Source organism: Sminthopsis crassicaudata, chromosome 4, assembly GCF_048593235.1.
Source record: "Sminthopsis crassicaudata isolate SCR6 chromosome 4, ASM4859323v1, whole genome shotgun sequence".
In the NCBI taxonomy this organism is placed as follows: domain Eukaryota; kingdom Metazoa; phylum Chordata; class Mammalia; order Dasyuromorphia; family Dasyuridae; genus Sminthopsis; species Sminthopsis crassicaudata.
Window position 1 is genome coordinate 457,882,304 of NC_133620.1, and position 19,046 is coordinate 457,901,349.

At 42.7% G+C, this 19,046-nt stretch overlaps 1 protein-coding gene across 1 annotated transcript in view; it reads right to left on the minus strand.

Moving 5' to 3' along the window:
• Positions 1–17,177, minus strand: part of RABGEF1 (RAB guanine nucleotide exchange factor 1) — a 35,583-nt gene extending 18,406 nt beyond the window's left edge. Inside the window, exon 1 of the mRNA XM_074263957.1 lies at positions 17,037–17,177. The gene's annotated coding sequence lies outside the window, so the exon portion shown is untranslated. The remainder of the gene's footprint in view (positions 1–17,036) is intronic.
• Between the last annotated feature and the right edge of the window lie 1,869 nt (positions 17,178–19,046).

The window sequence follows — 19,046 nt, forward strand, 5'->3', positions numbered from 1 at the left end:
CCACAATTTCTGCACTAGTCATTTCTCTGTGATCTAAATCAGTGATCTTCCTCTGAGGAACAAAGCTTCAGGAAGACCCCATATTCTGCACCCTTGACTGAATCAGAGATCCTATTCTAAGCTAAGAGCATCAGAGTTGCAGGCCTATCCTCTAGCCTATACAAGTGGGCTCAGCCGGAGAACCTTCCAGTGGGTTAAATCTTTGATCCGTCTCTGGGGTTGGAATAATATCTGTGGGAAGCCCCTGCACTTGACCATCTTCCCAAAGATTTTTAATAGTTCCAGAAGCAGCACTGATCCTTCTCTTAGCATTCTATACAGATCTAACCTGCAAAACAGACTTACAAAAGCTCTGCTCTGACTTCTTAGAAGACTCTGAAAACTTTAGACACCAAGTGCCTGCCATTTAAAATTGGCAGAGCAAGGTGGGATGGAATAGGTCCAAAAGGAAGTAAACCTAAAATGGGCTCTAAAAGACCTTCAAACTGGGTGAGCTGCCTCTAGGTTCTTCCATGCTGAGGATCTTCTAAAACTTCTTTGATACTTATCACTGCCCTTGGCAGAATTGACATCACATCAACAGGAGAGCATTTAAAATTTTTTTACTGTGTACAAATCACTGTGCTAAGCACTGATGTCACAAATATAAGCAAAAAAGAGGAGGGGAAGATGACACAAAAAGCTGCTAGAAAAGGGAGAGCTCACTGGGAGGCCACAGGGAGGAGGCTAAAGAGCTGGTCTTTCCTTGGGGCAAGAGAAAGCAAAATGCTGGGGGACAGATAAGCATGGAATCAGGGTTTGAGTTCAAGACTCTCAATCCAAAGGGGAGAGGCTATCTAAACAATCTCAAAATACTGGGACAGTATTTTGCTAATTACAAAATGTCCTTTAAATTTAACTCCCCCAAAACATCCAACCTTCAGTGCAGCACAGGATCTGATACACAAGGTACCTAGTTAATAAATGCCTTCTCTATAGCTGTAAACTTCAAATAATAATAATAATAATAATAATAATATGATGATGATGATGATGATGATGATAATGATGACAGACTTGTGATGGAAAGTACCATTTATATCCAGAGAGAAAACTATGAAGACTGAATGTGGATCAAAGCTGAGTATTTTCATCTTTTTGTTGGGTTGTTTGGTTTTTTCCCCCTCTCTTATATTTTTCCTCTTGATCTGATTTTTCTTGTACAGTATAACAAATATGGAAATGTTTAGAAGAACTGCACGTTTAACCTATATTGTATTGCTTACTGTCTTGGGGAGAAGGGGAGGGAGGGAAAGAGGGAGAAAAATCTGGAACACAAATTTGCAAAGATGAATGTTCAAAACTATCTTTGCTTGTATTAGGAAAAATACGCTATTAAAAAAAATTAGCGATGGCTAACATTGATATAACAGTGACCATCATAAGTCAGCAATTTATAGAAGTGTCAGAAGTAGGCCGCAAACCTAGATTGTTTTACTGCAAACCACGTTCCCTTCCCATTGTAGCACACCTGCCCCCCAAAAGACTCACCAAATAGCTCATGAGCTGACTGGCTATTCTTTTTTTTTTTTTTTTTTAAAGGATTTTTAGAACTCAAAGTCAGGTATGCAAGCTTCCTATAGATGGTAGATTCTGAATGTCTTTACCATTAAGACAGGATAAAAATTCTCTCTAGCATATCACTTGGACCAGATAAGGATCAATGAGTTAAATTCTGTAGACAGTTTCAAGAAGAAAATAAAGGGCACACTCAAACAAATGCCTTCATTTAGTTTACAGTTCCTTCAGAATACAATGAGAGGTTCTAAGTGAGTCTCTGGAGAACCTAGCTGGTAACAAGAACCCATTCTTTTGACTGCAAAGAGACTATCAGAGATGGTGTCAACCGAGGCACTCCCTTCAACTTCCGCAGTTCAGGTACTCCCTGAAATATAACTCCTACAGGCTTCCTTCTGAAATTCAACTAAGTTATTAAAAACCTTCTGCATTTCAGAATAGCAATGAATCAAGCCTGAGTTTTCTGAGATAAGTAACAATTGCAGAGGGCAGAATTATCTGCAAATTAAAGATCGGTTGAGATGAACTCGAGGACCTTTACAATTCTCAAAGTCAATGAATCAAAGATCGAAAGAATACAAGATTATTAGACCCATAAGGGCAGTGGAGATTCAACTAGTTCAACTCCCTTATCTGCTTTAAAAAAAAAAAAAAGTGTCTTTACTGCTTTGTTCATTTTTTGCCTTGCCTTCTTTTCTACTCCCCTGTCCAGCAAGCCTTCAAGTGCAACAAAAATAATTTTTAAAAAGAGAAAAGTGGTTCAGCCAAACTAAGCAATACACTTACATCACACTCCACATCCCCAGTCTGTACCTTGCACTAAGTAAGCCCTTGCTGTATTGCTGTACCAGGAATTGTATTAAGTACTAGAGATTTTGTTATTTGTCCTTCATTCTCATGGCCCATGACCTCAGGGGGGGGATGCCAAAACAAGCAAATGGATTGGACTGAAGTGGGGGAGGACTATGGGCGCAGTCTCACATTCTCCTCCAAAGCCATCCCAGTCCAGTGGTGAGACAGAGATCAGGACCCCTGGAGAGGGCCCTTATGAGAGAGCCCAGGAAACACCAAAAGCAGAGTTCTCATTCTCAAGGAGCTTCGGCTGACATGGAAGATAACAGGGCAGGACAAATGGGCAGTGCAAACAGAAAATCATCTCAGAGGAAAGGCAATGGCTTCCCCAAGTGCAGAGTCTGAAAGCTTTGCCTCCTGTAGAAAGTGGCATTCCAGCTGAGGCTGCCACACAGAGGGAGGCAGGAGGGAGGCGGGAGGAGGGCATTCCGGGCATCAAGCCAGCCAAAGAGGCCTGGAGAGTGGGGTTCGATGAAATACAAGCCCCCAGTGGATGGCCCACACAGTGGAAGGAAGTCTAGTGTAAGAAGGCTGGGAAGGCCAGAGGGGACAAGCTGGGGGGAAAGGGTGCATTTTCTTCAATCTTCACTTTCCAAACAAGAAACCAAAATGATGAGAGAGCCGCAGAGTCCTTGGGGGAGCCTGCACTTGAAAGAACCAGGTCTCATGACTCTCTACCCAATGCTCTTTACTTACACTGGAAAGTCACAGGACCTCAGACTTAAAAGGGACTTTAGCGATTACTGAGCCCAACTCCTTCCTCTTAGAGAAAGACAAACTCAGGCCCAAAGTGGCCCCAGGTGATCCAGCCTGTTCCCCAGGCAGAGCTGGGATTTGACTCCAGACCCTAACTCCCCAAGTTTCTACCCAACTAGCACCCACATTTCCAACGCAAACAAAAATCTTGAAAGTAAAACTACCAACAGAATACTGAAATCACTAGAGAAATCACCTAGAAAATTCACCAAGTCTAAGAAATCTGACATTAGTCCATTTTCATTTTCTCCAAAGAACTGCAAGATCTAACTACTGAAGACAATCACCTTTATCACTTAACAAGTCAATTTCAAAATGTTTCTTTGACCATGAAAGTGACCCCAAAGGTCATAAAGCTCTTCAAAAAGCGGTGCCAGAGTTCTCCAGAAGAGACAAGTTCCAAGCCAGTCATGGCAGAAGGACCCTCAAAAGCAGGTCCTTTTAATAGAATTCCTGCCCCATTTATCCCTAAGCAATAGTCAATCACCCAACCTTGGCATAAAGAATTCCACTGACAAGGAGCTCACTATTTCTAGAAGAGGGGTTCTTTTTTAAATTAACTAATTAAATTAATTGATTAAATTAATTTTTACAAAAATTTTATGCATAGGTAATTTTCCAGCATTGACAATTGCAAAATCTTTTGTTTCAACTTTTCCCTTCCTTCCCCCCCATCCCTTCCTCCAGATGGCAGGTTGACCAATACATGTTAAATATGTTAAAGTATAAATTAAATGCAATATACGTATACATGTCCAAACAATTGTTTTGCTGTACAAAAAGAATCGGACTTTGAAATAGTGTACAATTAGTCTGTGAAGGAAATCAAAAATTCAGGCGCACAAAAAATATAGGGACTGGGAAGTCTAGTCACAGTCATCTCCCAGAGTTCTTTCGCTGGGTGTAGCTGGTTCAGTTCATTACTGATTTGGAAATATTGGAGCTGATTTGGTTCATCTCATTGTTGAAAATGGCCTCGTCCATCAGAATATATCTTCATATAATATTGTTGCTGAAGTATATAATGATCTCCTGGTCCTGCTCATTTCACTTAGCATCAGTTCATGTAAGTCCCTTCAGGCCTTAGAACAGGGTTTCTTGACCTTTTTTTGGTCAAGGACTGCTTTGGCAGCCAATTGGGTGAAGCCTATGGACCCCTTCTCGGAATCATAGAATAAAATACAGAAAATAAAATACAAAGGAAACCAATTATACTGTAGAGATATCAACATACTTAAGAAAAAAGTTCAGAGACTCCTGATTCTGGACTGTTGTTCTGGAGGAAGCTCATTCCTCATGTGGCTAGCTTTAAATGATGGGAAGTTTTCCCTGATTCTTCTCTAAAGTCTTCACCTGCCCTTTTGACTTCTATTCTCCCAGGTCAGATCTAATCCTTTCTTCTACATGACTATCTTGAAGAGAGTCATTACTATCCTTGTCTCCTTCCCTTGGATTTCTTCTAGTTGTCAGAAATTTCAAATACCTGCCGTTTTTATAAGGAAGAGCGAAATGAGCAGAACTAAGAGAACACACTGTATACAGTAATAGCAATACTATTCAAAGAACAACTTGAAGCAAGTAAGCCATTTTGACTGTTATAAATACCCAAACTAACTAAAAAGGACCTACGAAGGAAAACACTATCTACATCGAGACAAAATACAGATAAAAAGATGTATAGAATGGCAATGTACACCAGCACACACACATTTGTATCTAACCATCTCTAGGGTGGGGAGAGGGGAGAAAAAGGGAAAAAAGAAAGTTACATGATAACTTTATTATATATTTAAAAGGCATAGCAAGTTATACATAATAAATTTACAATCTTTTAAAAATTATACTGTTATGGAAATTGTTTTATTCCATAAATTAAAAAAAAATTAAAGTAAACTATATAAAGTGCTGTAAAACCAGTCCCACTGTTTAAGACCCCTTTTGGTGGGTTCAATTTTCAATTTTCTTCATAGGAAGATAAATCTTCTGGTCATGGAATTATAAAATCAAAATCTTCAGGTACTTTTGGAAAAAATGGTTTGTTGTTTATCCCAGGAAAATCCCTGTAGGCAGGCTTTGTTTCACTATTCATCATCAGGTTTAAAATTTAGTCACAGAACAACTAGTGGATCACACGTGCTTCAAGGTCTCAGCTTTTTCCAGGAGTCTTTTTAGTGCTTTCAACTCAAGTCTTATTCCCTTATTTCTTTCTCTCTAGATATGTCAGGCTAAACTCAGTACATGTATTCTTGCTCTATGCTCTAAAATGCATGGTCTCTAAAGACACACTCTAGAGATTATTAAATCAATTAACATTTCTTTAGCTCCTTTTCCCGGCAAAGACTCAGCACCAAGGACATCCAGAGGCATCCGGGATATCAGAACAATCACTGGATTTGGAGTCAAAGGCCCAAGATTAACTTAACAGCCCTGCTACTTGCTACCTATGTTGTCTTGGCCAAAGCCCTCACCCTCTTATCAGGGCTTCAGTTTCCTCATCAGGAAAAAGGAGGCACACTTAGCTAAGGTTCCTCTTAACTCTAAACCCTATGATTCCATCTAATTGTTTCCCTTTTAATCTTAGCATTTTTTTGTTTATGCAAAAGCTTTTTAATTTTATATCATCAAAATTATCGATTTTATCTCCTGTGATCCTTTCTATTTCTGGTCAAGAACTATTCTCCTTTCCAAAGATCTGATGGGTACTTTTCCCCATGTTTTTCTAATTTGTTTATGATAGGATTTTTTATACCTATGTGCCTTGATGCTGGGCCTGTATCCAAAAGAGACTAAAGGAAAAAGAAAAGAAAAGGGATTCATACGCGCAAAAGTATTTATAGTAGCTTTTTTTGGTAGTAAAAAAAAAAAAAAAAAAACTGGAAACCAAGATAATGTCCATCAATGGAAGAATGGCTAAATAAGTTATGATACATGAATGTGATGGAACACTATTGTGCTGTAAGAAATAAGGAAATAAATTAGTTCAAAAACATTGCCACTCTCTGTCCTTCTCAACTTCCATGGGATCCCTAGAGAAGCAAAAATTATATATGACCTCCCATAATCCCACTCATGGGAGATGGTGCCATACGAGCACAGGCCTTCAGAGGTCAGCACCTCCCATATCACATCAGTGAGTTCCAGATAGTTCAGAGAATAAATTGCAGGGCTTGCAGACGGAAAGACCTGAGTTGGAATCCAGCTTCAGACACTTGCTAATTGTGTGATCCTGGGTAAGTCACATCTCCAACTGCCTGTTTCCTCATCTGTAAAATGAGATTGATAATAGTACTAACCTTCCAGAGCTGTTGTGTTTTGTCAACTTTAAAACATTATATAAATGCTAGCTATTGTTGTTGTTGCTTCATGGAATAGCAATGCCCACATATCAAAGTGGAACATCTGTGTTCCTCAGTACAATAGTTGAAAGGTTAACAGATGACGCTTCCATCAATGGGGAGTGATTAGCCCTAGATCAGCAATCACCAAAAGTCGAGGCTTCTGAAAAGCTGCCCAGCCCCAACTACCAGTATTTCTGGAGGAGATGCCCTTCAGGCAGCTGGATTTCCAAGGCCAAACATATTATAAGCTGCCAGGGGAAGCCTTCCTAAGCTCTCCTAAGATCCGTGATGTTGATACCATCACTCTTATGGAGGTATATTATTCCATCTGGCCACCAGATCACTACCAACAAAGTAGCAAGAAATTGGAGACAGCCTTCTCTTTCAGCAAGGGCTCCAACATTCTGCAGATATCCCTTTAAAGTCATGATGGGAGCAAATCACCCTGTTTTGGGCAGTGGAGGGGGGTCTCTCCAAGCTCACTATTTTTAAACTATGATTACAGGTTTTTCTTCTACCCTTTTCCCCAATTATAATCCTGCTAGATTTTCTGTGATAATGAATGGTTAACTAAATATGTTTTCTTAAATTGTATTATGTCCAAGAAGCTAATAAATCAAATAAGATCTGTTTTCTTTAAAGGTCCCACATTGGAGGGAGGGGGAACAAAGAAGACTACCAGAAGTAGATTGCTAGAGGGAGTTGCCAGGCTCCATTGAATTATCCATAATAAAAACCTGGAATTTATCTAAAAAAAAAAAAAAGTTATATTGTAATCAGCACACAGAATACAAATATGTAGCACATTTTAGAAAAATACCTTCTAACTTGGTTAAATGGTTGGTACCTTAAAAGATAATCTTCAGTGACCTGGAAAACCACCTGGAATACCTAATTCCCTTGATAAATCAGTCAAGTCTGTCAAGCATTTATTAAGTGCCCACTATGTATTAGGCACAAACTTAAATGCTGAAAACAAAGATAAATAATATAAATAATAATAAATAAACAATTATATTCTAATGGAGGGGACAACATGTAAAGAATGAACTGAGGCATTTTCAAGAGTTTTAGAGCAGATGAAAGGTAACCTCAAAAGGAAGGTACTAGCAGCTGGCAGGATTGTAAAGGTCTCCTTCAGAAGATGACATTTGAAGGTTTATGTTTTGTTTTTAAGTTTTTTGAAGCCTTTTGAAGACAATCAGGGAAGCCAAGAGCAGGTGAAAGGGGCAGAGTGAGGGAATAGCACATTTTCAGGCAAGGCGGTAAAGATGGGAGATGGAGCACCATATTTGAACAGCAGGTAAATCAGTGTAACTGGATTGCAGAACAAAAAGAGGGGAATAAAGTAAGAGAACATTGGCAAAGTAGGAAGGACCCAGGTTCAAAAAAAACCTTTAAATGCCAGACTGAGAAGTCTGCATTTGATCCTGGAGTTAATCAGAAGTCACTGATGCTCAGTGGGGGAAGGGAGAGGGTATATGTGACTTGATCACCATCTGGCTGCACTCCTCCCACTTCCACATCATGCCCTCTGGAACTTCATTATCTTGTAATGTCATACCAACTGAGAAACTCACCCTTCCTCTACCCCATGGCCCAGGACCCATCTTTCCCTCTGATTAGAACTGAGGAGTGCTGCTGTAGATTGCCCATCCTTGCAGATCCTCCATTTAAGGAGAGTGCCCAGGACATCCATTTCATCTGCCCTTGTGGTTAGCTTTGTTTTAATGTGCTATCTAATTAGAGCGTGAGCTCCTTGAGGAAAGGGGTTGTCTTTTGTGTTTCTTTGTATCTCCAGCACTTAATGCAGGGCCTGGCATATAGTAGGCATGTAATAAATGTTTATTGACTGTCAGACTGATACTTCAGGAAAAATCACTTTGGTGGGTGAGTGGAGGATGAAGAGAGGGAAACCATGAAGCAGAAAGATCAAAGAGAAGTCTATCTCAACAGTGAGAGAAGTATTGGAGGCCTGAAACAAGATAGTGGTTGTGTGAGTTGCAAGAAGGGGATGGATACCAAAGGTAGTATAAAGGCAGAAGTGACTACTAAGGAGTCAAGGAAGCCCGAGGCCTTCCTCCCAAGTGATGTTCTCAACACTAACAGGAAAGTTTGAGAGGTAGATTAAATAATATAAACTCATGATGGAAACATCACTGAGTAAAGCAAACTAGAATTAAATAAGATTGGCAAGGGATGATTGGTGAAGGGGCAAGGAGCAGAGGACAGTTTAGCACGGAGTTCATTTATCAAATGAAGACAGAGAAACAAGGATAGTGCCAACATGCAGGGGATAATGATGAATAAATGAGGTTAAGCAATTGGACATTTTCATCCCCGCCCCCCAATTCTGGTCCACTACAATCTGTGATTTTACTGCTGTGGGGAAACTCCAGGAAGAAACCTGCTAGCAATACAGATCTGTAATTTTTCAGAAATTAAATGATTTTGAGAGCTGCCTGGCTCTGAGAAGTGAAGAAACCAGCCCAGAATAATACAGCCAGCAAGATCCAAGTCCTTCTCTATCCTATGAATCTCTTACGTGTTTTAAAAAATACAAAGTAAAAGAACTGGCCTTTGAGTGTTTGTTTGCCCTACAATTTCGGCTAGATGGATCTGCCGTGGATAAAGTACCAGGCCTGAAGTCAGAAAGATTCACCTTGGGTTCAAATCCAGTTTCAAACACTACCTGTGTGACTGGAGCAAGTCACTTCACACCGTTTGCCTCAATTTGCTCATCTGTCAAATGAACTGGAAAAGAAAAATGCCTTCATAATATTTCATTGAATCCTCATAAACAATTGCATAAGGTAAATAGGGCAGGAGGAAACTGAGATACAGAGAAGGCAAAAGACTGTCCAAAGTCATCCAAAGTATTGATAATTCTCTTTTCATTGGAGAAATGGGGGAAAAAAGGTATAGTTTGCCTGGGCCTCTAGGGTTTTGGAAGTCAGTTCTCCATCCATCTCTCTACATGGGCTCTTCTGACATGCATTGAGGCCACTTACAATCTGGGGGACCCTGCGCTATCATTTGACTCTTTTGATATTCCTCATGGATCAAATGAGGTCAAACTTGGATCTGATGAATTTTAAAGTCCCTTCTGGCTCCAAATATTTTTGAAGCAATGATAAATTCCCAAAGCATCAGCCAGCAGCTGTGACCAAGATGCTCCTTTCACTTCCACCCATGAGATTAGCAGCCAGAGCTCCTCTCCTGGCCTGCTCACCAAAATCTGACTTCCATTTCAAGAAGTGGATGTATTTCAAAGTTTACTGCAGTCAAAGTAAGACTCACAACCTAAAGAAGAGATGGCAAAGCCTGATCCCTAAGCAATCACTTCTGGCCAACAATCAACTGCTCTGTTGGAACAAACCCAACTTTCACCTAGTCAGAATTATCCTGTCAGGAGATGGTATCTGCTAAAGAACAGCCTAATGGCTCAGGATACCTGCAAAAATTAAACAATCTTACTAAAATCCAGCTCCTAGTCTATCTCTGCCTCTAGGATACAATAAAAGGGAGAACAAAAGAGGAAAAGTGGCAAGAAAATATAATGGTTTTTCCCATCTGGTCAAAATTCCATTCTTAAAAAAAAAGTATTCAAATTAAGAGTACTTCCTGGAGAGAAATATCTAATCTTAACCCAGTTTTCCTGCAGCTCAGCTGAAACTGTAAAAGAACCAGGTGGTTGTTAATCAACCTTGGGAAGAAAATATGTGAGTGGGGAGTGGTCAGAGTTCTGCAGGTTATCTTTCATTTACACAATTAAAAAGGGCTCTCTTAGAAAAATCTGTACTAAGTTCAGGAGGACTCTGAAACTGCACAAACAAGGAAGGACCAAAATTTCACTTCCTAAGAATAAATCTGAAAAAAGAAAAAAAAAAAAAAAAAAACACGTTCCAACGTACTTTCTAGTTCGCAAAACCCTGTCTTCTCACCACAGGTAAAGTCTGGGCAGGGTGAAAGTGGCATTTTTGTGTCCTACTGGAAAATATATACATTGGACTTATATGGTCCTCCAGCATTCATGATGACTAAGCTCTCACCACAAAGTCCACAGGCAGAAGTGAACACTCTTGGAATCTTGATTTCCCTGCCACAGTTTTTATTAGTCTTACATCCAAAGAAGCCCTTATTTGCTTTCTGAACAATGTCCTAGGACTTTTAAATTTCTTAGGTTATTAGGTCCCAGAAAACTAAAATGACAATAACAACAACAAAGAACTCACTATCCTGGGGAAGTAGTAAGCTGCATACTCTACCAGATTTTTGGAAGGTCACAGGAAATTTTTTACCAAATAGCCACAGAATGCTCATAAGAAAACCAGTATTTGGGGAGAAAGTTAAATCTCCCCAACAGACAAGGGAGTTCAAGTATTTAGCCACTAATTTTCCTTAGCCACGATCTACACTACTCTTTTCATTAGAAAAGAGGCTCATAGTAGGCTCTAACTCTGCCTTAAATTCATTCTATCATTTGAGGTAAATGACATCATGCTTATATTGTTGACATCCATATATAATCTGTAATATAATGTATAATCTGTTTATAATAATGCCTTGCTACCCAGTGACCTCAGGGAAGTAGCATGAGGCTTCCCACTCCAAGACTACTCAATGTTTGAGAATCTCAGCAAACAGGATCTGCACTAATCAATTACATAACATCCCAAATGGGAGTGGCTCTATGGATCCATATAAACATAAATTTAATCCAGTTTTCTATGTGGCAAGTAAACATTATTTCCTATGAACATATTCATTATCACAGCACTTAAATGTGCCATTTGATTAGCTGTCCCTCAGAATTAACTTTTATATTATCCTTTTCAAAGCCTTTGGACTACCTTCTTTTTCAGAAACTCTTTTAAAACAAGATGCAACCACAATGAAGTGACTAGAAGATTACATAATTCTATTTAGCAAAGAACAGTTGCACCCAACGTTCACTTAAGTAGAATGTTTTCTGCCTCCCCCCACTTTTGTGGGGAGGCAACAACTCCAAATAGGCACTTATAAATCTCAGCATTCCAAACAAAATCAGCTGATCATTAAGAAAAAAAAGAAAAGGAACAAAGACACAGACTACACTACCATTATACAGGGTCCTTGTCTCAAGACTCTCCAAGCTATACCAATGAGATCACAAGCTTAAGTCATATATAGCCTCCAAACAGTCTCTTCCTTTGGAAGCCCTCCAAGCATAAAGAGCCTTTTACAAACACCATGACGGCTTTCCTGGTAAGAAAATGAAGCCCAGTAGAAGCAAATCAATAGAGAAGTAAAGGACTAAGAATCATTGCAGCAGATGCAAACAAAACCCCTAAAATAACACATTCTGCTTTTTTAAAAAAAGATAATAAAAAAGCAATATAAAAATATTCTCCCTATCTATAAATATATTTAACTAAGGAATTGAATTTCTAATGACATTCTCCTTCCTGGGCTCCAATGCACTCTCTAAAAAGGAGACTGCTATGTTTCACACTGAATTGTGTGCATGTACTTAGCAGCTTCTAATAGACTGGAAAATACTAAAATAAAATACTTTCATTTGCTTTTTGCAACTTGTGCCGATCACCCTAAATTTCTAAATATGCATATGTTCTCTCTCTCTCTCTCTCTCTCTCTCTCTCTCTCTCTCTCTCTCTCTCTCTCTCTCTCTCTCTCTCTCTCTATATATATATATATATATATATATATATATATATATATATATATACACATACAAAAAAAATTAACCAAATGGCCACTTAAAGCTTTAAAACACTCTTTTAACAAATTAAGCCATTATTGCTAAATAGGTATTCTGAGTTAGTTTCAAGAAGACTGAGTTTAAATGCTTTACTATAGTATAATAGCACGTTTATAAAGCTGACTCTTGTGGATTGTCATATAAATTCAGCAAATAATATCTGCTTGCCTACTGCTGACAACCATTATCCCTTTAGGTTTAATAGCATCAAATTTTCTCCCTAAGATGCTCTTAGTACTTCAAACACTGGCACCTTCAGCATTCCTGCATCACAGCCTTTTGTAATCTCCCTGCTGTCATGATTTCTATACAATAAATCTCAAGCTTCCTTAGCCTATATTTCATGAACAGACAGTTAAAAGTCTACTGCTTATAACTTCTGAGTTTACTTAGCATCAAGTTCATTCACCAGACCCTTCACTGCTCCATATTCAATCACAATTATCTGTGTCTTATCACTGGTCCTGTTCTAGTAGTTAACATTTTTAAAAAGTCAATAATTCAGATAAAGTCACATAAAGCATACTTACTGAATTTTCAGATGACACAAAATTGGGATACCTAGTGACAGAAAAAGGGTACAAAAAGACCACAAAACAATTGGGTAAATTTAGTAACATAATATAGTAGAGGTAAATGGAAAGTCCTGCAATGAATTTCTTTTTAAATCAGCCATACAAGTAAAAAATGAGGGAAACATATCAAAGAGCTCATGAAAAAGATCTAGTGACTTTAATGCCTTGAAAGCTCACTATGTTCTTATTAGCCAAGAGCTAGTAAAAACAGTCTTGCCAGGATGAGGAAGGTGATAGTGTTGATATATTTCACCCTGGTCAGGTGACAACCAGAGTATCACGTCCAGTATCCAGAGCCACATTTCAGAAGGGAAACTGACAAGCCAAAGAAGAGACAAAAGGGTCACTCAAAACCATGCTGCATTAGGATCAGCTGAGGTAACAGAAGATGTTTAGCCTGAAGACAATGAATTACAGTGGACGTAATCGCTGTTTTCAAATATTTAAGGAGCAGCACGAAGAAGATAAGCCTTAGCCGGCTTGACCTCAAAGGGTAAACTAGGACCAATGGGTGGAGATTACAAAGGGAAAGGGTTTTAGCTCATTATGAGGAAACAACTTTCTAAAAATTTGTAATACTATCCAAAAAGAGAAAGGACTGCTTCAAGTTTTCTGTTCCTGAGACTTATATGAACTGATACAAAGTGAAATAAGCAGAAACGGGGAACATTATACACAGTAACAATAATATTGTAACAATGAAACCATGAAAGACTTGACTACTCTGATCAAGACAATGATCCAAGATAGTTTCAAAGTCATGATGAAAAATGCTGTCCACCTCCAGAGAGGAAGTGATAAACTTTGTGCACAGGCTGATCTATTGTTTTTCACTTTCTTAATTTTTCTTGCCTTTTTTTTTGTGTGTGCTAACATGGCTATTAGGGAAAAATATTTTGCACACCTTCACATGTATAGGTGTTATATTGCTTGCCTTTTCAATGGCTGGAGGAGGGCTGAAAGGAAGAGAATTTGGATCTCAAAACTTTTTATTAAATGAATGCCAAAAATCAATGAGAAGAAAATAAACCCTGAACTTAAAAAAAAAAAAAAAAAAGAAGTTTCCTATCCCTAAAGGCCTGGAAACATTTTATTCGACCAACATTAAAAATTTTTTTGTGTGCAAAGTCCTAAGTGAGACAATGAAGAAAGTACAAGGATCCCAACACACAGCTTAGTTTAGGATCCAAGGAAGAGACCCCAATACAGATAACCATAATAAAATATTGAAAGACAGATGCCATCTGATACAAAATAAAGCATAATCAAAACATCTTTATACAAAAAAAAAATAAAGGAAAACAATATTGAAAGACTTTAAAAATCTAAGAAATACCATTCATTGCAGAGACCTAGTAATGATGCTGGCCTTCCACATGTGAGTAGAGAAATAGTGGACTAGAGTTGGTAAGGACCACGTCTAAGTGCAAAAGACCCCACAGCTATGAATCCTAATACACTTGAAGGAGTTGCAAATCAGCCTTTACTGACACAGATGTTGCTTTTGGATTGGAAAGGAAATAAACTGGAGGCAAGAGGGAAGAGGAGAGAGGTCAGAGAATGCAACTGCCTCTCAGTCTTCTTATATAATTATCATCCTCTTACATGAAGGGATCTATCCTGCTGGTCAGAATTAGATCCTCAGCAGCAACTAGCAGGTGGCCCCTGTAATACAGGGTCAGAACAAAGTATACATTCTCTGACAAGACCAATGAGCAGGTTTGTTTTGCTTGACTGCGTTGGGAATTGGTAGCAATGTTTAATAGGGAAAAAAAAGCATTACAATATTAAAAGTGGGGGAGAAGTATTATGTGAGACTGGACAAGGAATAAGCCTTCTGATGGGAGGCAGAGTAGGAAAGACATGAAGGAGTTGGAATATGCCAGGTTACAAAAGGAGGCAGGCCCTGGAAAGTTCAGAAAACAGCAAAAGCAGAGAAGATGTGGTGGTGGTAGTAATAGTATATGATTGGGGGTAGAAAGTGTTCCAGTTCAACCATATCACATGCCTTAGGCTGTAAGGAGTGTGAGAGGAAACTTTATACAGAGGAAATTTGGATGCACAAGGAGGTATGGAAAAGTAAGTTGACATTCTAGAATACAAACAATATACAGACCATTAAGCCATGATCAAGGATTGTGAATTAATGCAAAAAGCAAGCACTGGCTGACTGGCCACCACTGGAATTTTGTGGGGTTTTCACTCTGATGGAATGATGAAAATCCACCTGTGGTACTTAACAAAAGAACAAAAACTAAAATTGGTCAACCATACTGTCTGACTTCCTGCCTTCTCAGCTCAATATTCATAATATCATTTTTAGCATGGCTTCTTCCTTCCTTAGTTAGCTTTCATAGGTTTATTATTTATTCTGTAAAATGTGGGGGAGTTGAATTAGATAATTTCTTAAGTTCTGAAGAGTAAGTCTAAACACTTATTGGCAGCCCCTATATTCTAGATACCCCTGACTACAAAAGCCTCATCTAGGTTTCCTGTCTTTAGCCTCTCTTCTTTCCTGTCCTTTTACACTAAGCTGACCAATAATGTTCTCAAAATCAGGGTCTGGGGGATAGCTAGGTGGTGCAGTGTATAAAGTACCAGCCCTGAATTCAGGAGAACCAGAGTTCAAAACTGACCTTAGACACTTAACACTTCCTGGCTGTGTGACCCTGGGCAAGTCACTTAACCCCAATTGTCTCAGCAAAAAAAAAAGAAAGAAAGAAAGAAAGAAAAAAATCCAGGTCTGATCCCATTACTCTTCTGCTCAATTTTGTGTCCTCAGAAAACCCAGTCAGCGTGACTGATTAAAAAAAAAAAAAAGACCAGAACAGGATCAATGATAAATAAGGCATAGATAATTGTGACTGAATATGGAGCAGTGAAAGGCTAGAGGTTTATCGGATAGAATCAGGACCACAAGGAGATGGCAAAAGGCGGATGCAGGAATGCAGAAGGTTCGGATGTTTGAGATATCTATTCACTGCGAGGGTAAAAGGCATTCCGGTATCTCGGAATTCACATTCAAACCTAGTTGGCTTTCTTATCGATTACACAATCTCGGAGGGGCCGCTCGGGAAGTTGCTTACGGGGAAGACAACAAATCTCTTCACCCAGTCCCTCTCTCCCTCTCCCGGATCCAAACCCCTGCTCTGGTTCGGGCAAAACGAACTTCCCAGCACCACAAGGCTACGAGGAGCACTTCCCAACCACAGAGACCAGTCACCGGACTGATGCAGCACCAGCTGTGTGTGACTGGCTCCTTCCGTCCCACCGGTTCTGTCTGTGACTAGTCTGGGAGCATCTCGGCGTCTCTCCTCCCAGTCCATTAGACGAGTCCCAACCCGTCGGAAAGGCTGGAGCCTGCCTCTGCCCGCTCACTCCTCCAGCCTAATCCCGGCGTTCAAGGCTTCGGCCCCTCCACAACGCCGCAAGCACCCGGGAGCAGAAGCTAAGGGGCCCCGAGTTGGTATCCCCCCCGCCCCGGCTTGTCGGGAGTCCGGAGGTTCATCCCTGGAGGTCGGCAGAAAGCGACTCCAGCCCTTGCTGAGGGCACCCAGGAGACGTGCACTCTGCCCTCTCCGGCTAACTCCGGGGCCAGACCTTTCGGCGGCCGCTCCTAGAGCAGGGCCTCGGGCACCTTTGGGCGGGGTGTCATCCGGGGCGCGCCAAGGGATGCAGCCAAGGAGCGTCTACACTAGCCAGCTGGGCAGCGGCGAGGGGGGGCAGGACCGGGGTTCTCGGGCCAACTCTGCCTCCCCAAGCCGGGTGACCTTGGGCACCGCTTCCCGCTCGCCGCCTCAGTTTCCTCCTCCGTAAGTGAGGGGCGGGCGAGGTCGGGGACTCGGGGCCCGGGACTCCCGGAAGGGCAGTCAGGCGGGGAGTCCGGGACCCCAAGGAATGGGCGAAAACGTTCAGTTTCGGTGGGGGATTCGGGAGAATAAGGGGGCGCTGGGGAGCCCTCCCCCAAGTTCCCGGGCGCCCGCCTGCCCGACGCGGGGCTCGTAAAGGCGCGGCGAGGCGGGCGCTCGGGGCCGGCGGGGGTGGTCCGGGAATGGCCTGAGGGGCAGCGGAGCCTGAGGACCCAAAGTTCTCCGAGCCCCGGACTAGGGGGACGGGGCCGGGATGGGGAGGAGGAGGGAGCCGGGGCGGGCGGCCCCGAGGGGCGGGACCCGCCAGTCAATCAGTCCCCAGTTTTACCGTGTCCCCGGGCCGGCCGCGCCGCGTCCCGCCGTCTGCCGCCTGCCTCCCGCAGCTGGTCGCGCCACGCCGTGCCACCTCGGCCCGTGAGTTCCCTCAGAGTCTGTCCACTCCCGCCCGGCCCGGCCCTGGCCACGCCCCGGCCCGGCCCGGCCCCGCTTCGCCCCGCCCCCCGACCCGGCGCCGACGGCGGCGCCGGCGCCCTCGCCGTCACCGGGCGCGCGCGCGCAAAGCCCGCCCCCTGCTCCGACCAACGTATCACGTCACGCATCACCTGACGTGCGTCACGAGTCGCCGGGCGGGGCCTAGCCACGGGGAGCCTTCTCTCTGCTTCTTCCTCCTCCTCAGGGGGCGGGTGCGAGGTTCTGATTGGAAGAAGACTTGAGAGAACGGAGCTTAAGGGACGAAGATAATTCTAAAGCTGACGTGGAAGGGGCGGGGCTGGGAAACTTGCCCGGGAAGAAGGCTGGGACAAAGGAGGCGGGGCTCGAACGCTAACCCGGGAGAGGGGTGGAGACTGGAAGGCGAAGCCTCGGAGGGGGCGTAGCTGGAACCTGGACTTGGAGAGGGCGGCGATAGGATGCTGAGACTGGGACCGAGCTGAAATTAGAAGTCAGAGAGGAGGCGGGGCTCAGACCTGGGAAAGGGGCGGGGCTGGAGCGAAAACTTAGCAAAGGGGCGGGGCATGGACTCCTACCTGGAGAAGCGACTGAAGAAAATAAACTTGGACAAAAGGGGAGGGGCTCGGAAACAGAGCAGGGAAGGGGTGTGTAGGGCAGCACTCCCGGAAAGGGGAGGGGCAAATTCAGGCCCCTGAGGGGGAAAGCCCGGGGTGGATTCGAAGGCCTTCTTCGATGTCCTCCCTCTCAGTCTTCCGAGAGACAGATCTCCGCCAGCTGGGCGGGGCAAATAGCTTCCAGCCCTGAGTTCAGGGGGGCCGGTGGGCTGCGGCGTAACTGATGATGGGGAGGAATCCCCCGATTCCTGCCGGGGAGGGCAGAGGCGACAACCGCCACCACCGCAGCTAAGCGATGCGTCATCAGCTTGCTACTGGAGAAGGCTCGCCCTGGCCCCCAGGGAGCGGTGCCGGAGAGTCTGACCCCAGACGCATCGGTTATCTCCTGGAGTTTCGTTTTCCTCATCTGAAAATTTGGGAACGCCGTGTCTGTGCTCAGAGCAGGGATGTGGCATTTGACTGGAGCAGGCGAAAACGTCATCAGACATTCATGACGTGTATTTCCAAAAAAAAGGGCCGGTCAATTAAGCAACATCGTTAGTGCTTCCCTATTTTGGAGAGGAGTCCGACCTGCGATTTCATGGCTTTAGGGAACTCCCCAGTGGAATTCCGCAGATGCCGGCAGCCCGGCTTGGTTGGGTAACCGAGAGTTGCCTTTAAGTGACTTGGTCATACAGTGTCAAGTTTTCCTGTCACTGAGACCCCCCCCCCCCCCCAAACAGCAGCGCCTCCGTAAGGATCTAAGGAAAGAATGAGATAAAATGGCCAGCCTGCTCCCTGTGAGGGTGACCGCACCCACTCACAGGGACCAAAGCTGTGGCGGCCGAGGAGAGGTGGCTTTCATGGCATTTGTACCTCTCACCTCGCCGCAGCGAGGCAAAAGCCTTGCAGGCCCCGGAATCAGAACACTGGACTCGAGGGTGGAAAGGCCTGAGGTCCCATTCCTGCTTAGACCCTCGAGAGACGGTGTGATCTTGGGCAAGAAGCACAACGAAACTTCAAGTTCCTTATTTGCAAAATGAGGCTAATAGTACCTATCTCCTATTGTGGAGATGAAATCAAGGAGAGGAAGAACTTTATAAACATTAAAGCATTTATATGTCTGTCGGCTTATTCTTAGGAGGAAAGTGTGCTTATCGTCACAAGCCCAATGCTAAGATTGAGATTTAAAATAATCAAATTTTCATTCCCATGTGTATGGACACACACACACACAGACACACAGACACACACACACACACACACACATACACAGACACACACACACACAGACA